Source organism: Lagenorhynchus albirostris, chromosome 5 (genome assembly GCF_949774975.1).
Source record: "Lagenorhynchus albirostris chromosome 5, mLagAlb1.1, whole genome shotgun sequence".
NCBI lineage: Eukaryota > Metazoa > Chordata > Mammalia > Artiodactyla > Delphinidae > Lagenorhynchus > Lagenorhynchus albirostris.
In genome coordinates this window covers 69,588,194-69,592,052 of record NC_083099.1, presented here as the reverse complement: position 1 = coordinate 69,592,052, position 3,859 = coordinate 69,588,194, and positions in this window count along the sequence as shown.

Sequence of the window (3,859 nt, the reverse complement as noted above, 5' to 3'; positions counted from 1 at the left end):
GTGGGTTCATGCCCCAGTCCGGGAAGATTCCACATGCTGCGGAGTGGCTGGGCCCATGAACCATGGCGGCTGAGCCTGAGCGTTTGGAGCCTGTTATCCGCAACGGGAGAGGTCACAACAGTGAGAGGCCCGCGTACCGCAAAAAAAAAAATTCACAATTTGTATGTAAACACAAAGACCGCGAGTAGCCAAAGCAATCTTGAGAAAGAAAAACAGAGCTGGAGGAATCAGGCTTTCTGACTTCACACTATACTGCAAAGCTACAGTAATCAAGACAGTACGGGGGGTGATGTGATGAATTGGGAGATTGGGATTGACATATATACACTAATATGTATAAAATGGATAACTAATAAGAACCTGCTGTATAAAAAATAAATAAAATTCAAAAATTCAAAAAAAATTAAAATAAATAAAATAAAATGAAATATATCCACACACACACAAAAAAGGCAGTATGGTACTGGCACAAAAACAGAAATATAGATCAATGGAACAGGATAGAAAGCCCAGAGATAAACCCACGCACATATGGTCACCTTATCTTTCAAAAAGGAGGCAAGAATATACAAAAGAGAAAAGACAACCTTTTCAATAAGTGGTGCTGGGACATCTGAACAGCTACATGTAAAAGAATGAAATTAGAACACTCCCTAACACCATACACAAAAATAAACTCAAAATGGATTAAAGCCCTAAATGTAAGACCAGACACTATAAAACTCTTAGAGGAACACAGGTAGAACGCACTATGACATAAATCACAGCAAGATCCTTTTTGACCCACCTCCTAGAGAAATTGAAATAAAAATAAACAAATGGGACCTAATGAAATGTAAAAGCTTTTGCATAGCTAAGGAACCATAAACAAGATAAAAAGACAACCCTCAGAATAGGAGAAAATATTTGCAAATGAAGCAACGGACAAAGGATTAATCTTCAAAATATACAAGCAACTCATGCAGTTTACTATCAAAAAAACAAACAACCCAATCCAAAAATGGGCAGAAGACGTAAAAATACATTTCTCCAAGGAAGATATACAGATTGCCAACAAGCACATGATAGGATGCTCAACATCACTAATCATTAGAGAAATGCAAATCAAAACTACAATGAGGTATCACCTCACAGGTCACAATGGCCATCATCAAAAGTCTACAAACAGTCAATGATGGAGAGGGTGTGGGGAAAAGGGAACACTCTTGCATTGTTGGTGGGAACATAAATTGATACAGCCACTATGGAGAACAGTATGGAGGTTCCTTAAAAACTAAAAAAAGAAATACCATATGACTCAGCAATCCATTACTGAGCATATACCCTGAGAAAACCATAATTCAAAAAGAGTCATGTACCACAGTGTTCATTGCAGCACAATTTACAATAGCCAGAATAGGGAAGCAACCTAAGTGTCCATTGACAGATGAATGGATAAAGAAGATGTGGCACATATATACAATGGAATATTACTCAGCCATTAAAAGAAATGAAATTGGGTTATTTGGAGTGAGGTAGATGGACCTAGAGTCTGTAATACAGAGTGAAGTAAGTCAGAAAGAGAAAAACAAATACCATATGCTAACACATATATATGGAACTTAAAAAAAGAAATAGTTCTGATGCACCTAGGGGCAGGATAGGAATAAAGATGCAAACATAGAGAATGGACTTGAGGACACTGGGAGCGGGAAGGTTAAGCTGGAAGAAGTGAGAGAGTAGCATTGATATATATACACTACCAAATGTAAAATTGATAGCTAGTGGGAAGCAGCTGCATCCCATGGGGAGATAAGCTCGGTGCTTTGTGACCACCCAGAGGGGTGGGATAGGAAAGGTGTGAGGGAGACACAAGAAGGAGGGGATATGAGGATATATGTATACATATAGCTGACTCACTTTGTTATACAGAAGAAAATAACACAACATTGTAAAGCAATTATACTCCAATAAAGATGTTAAGAAAACCAAAAAAAAAAAAAAAAAGAATGAAGAGTTGCCATCTTTACATCTGCTGCCATGGGCATGTACTCTCTCCCCTCTAAGACTAATCTATATAGTGGGACTAATAATACTCCTATATAATATCATTACAGATAATAAATGGAATAAAATAGTTCATATGCCTAACACAATTCCTAGTACATTTTGTAGCTCAAAGATTGTGAGCTCTCTCTTCAATCATTCCTCTGAGTTAATGCATCCTAAGATCTTTACCAGCATGTTAGTTACCTTTGTCTTTTTGGTTTGTGTCTTTAGATAATACACCATTTTCATCATCAAGGAATACTCACTCGAGGCAGAGTCAAGATGGCTGCATGGTAAGATGTGGAGTTAGTGTGACCCCACAGCTAGGGCACTTGCTGGCTGCTGGTGGGGAACTCTGACATCTAAGGAGATGGAAGGAACCCCAAAGTGAACTGGCACGACATAGGGGGACCGAGGGCAAAGGATAAGTGAAGGCCAGACAGGATAAGCGCCCCTGAGGCCAGGGAGATCAGGAGAGGCAGGTGAGAGGGACTCTCCGGGAAAAGCCAGAGAGGAGCGGAGGGCAATCGCCTGGCCCACTTGGGCCAGGGAGCTTGCTGAGCTCCCAAGCCAGTACCCCCCTTCCAAAGCCCTATCCAGGCCACGTGGGCCCTGGGGACATAAGAGGGAGGCCAGTGAGATCAGGAGAGGCAGGCAGCATGAGCCATCCAGGAGGAGCAGGAGAGGAGCAGAGGGCGATTGCCCCACCCACTTGGGCATGGGGAGCCTGCTGAGCTCCCAGGCTGATCCCCTGCCCTCCAAGGCCCCCTCCAGCTGTGTGGGTCCTTGGGGGCATAGGAGGGAGGCTGGGGAGATCAGGAGAGGCAGGCAGGAGGGGCCTCCCAGACTGGAGGAGCAGGAGAGGAGAGGAGGGTGTTTGTCCCACCCACTCAAGCCCAGGAAGCCTGCTGGGCTCCCAGGTGAGGTCCCCTGCCCTCTGACACAAGGGGTTGGGGATACACCTGGGCCTCTTCTGTTCCTTGAGCCTAAGCCTAACCCCCCACAGCCCCCAGAACCCTTTCCAGCCCTGTGGGTCCTGAGCATTGGCCCCACTCACCACCCAAACCTCGCCCTTGCTTAGGCCCCGCCCTCCACAGCCAAGGCCTTCCCCTGCCTTTAATTTTTTTCTTTTCCCTCCTCCTTCTTTTTTTTACTACTGTGGTACTGATGTACCTTCCAGTTGTTGATTCATCTGTATTTTTATTTTTACATTCTTTCTAACATATATGATAGTTTCCTAGTCTAATTTTATTTTTTACTCTGTAGTTTATTGGGTTGTTTTTGCTGCCCCAGGGGATCTTGGTTCTTGAGACCAGAGGTGGGCCAAAGTTCCTGTGGTGGGAGCTCTGAGTCAGAACCACTGGACTAACAGAGAACCTCAGACCCAAGGGAATATTCATCAGAGTGAGGTCTCACAGAGTTCCTCATCTCAGCACGAAGACCCAGCTCTACCCAATAGCCTACAAACTCCAGCGTTGGAAGCCTCAGGCTAAACAACCTGGAACACAAGACAGGAACACAATCCCATTCATAAAAAAAAAAAAAATGAGAAGGCAAAAAAATATGTCACAGATGAAGGAGCAAGGTAAAAACCTACAAGACCAAATAAATGAAGAGGAAATAGGCAATCTACCTGAAAAACAATTCAGAGTAATGATAGTAAAGATGATCAAGAATCTAAGAAATAAAATGGAAGCACGGATTGAGAAAATACAAGAAATGTTTAACAAAGGTCTAGAACTAAAGAACAAACAAACAGAGATGAACAACACAATAACTGAAATGAAAAATACACTAGAAGGAATCAATAACAGAATAACTGAGGCAGAAG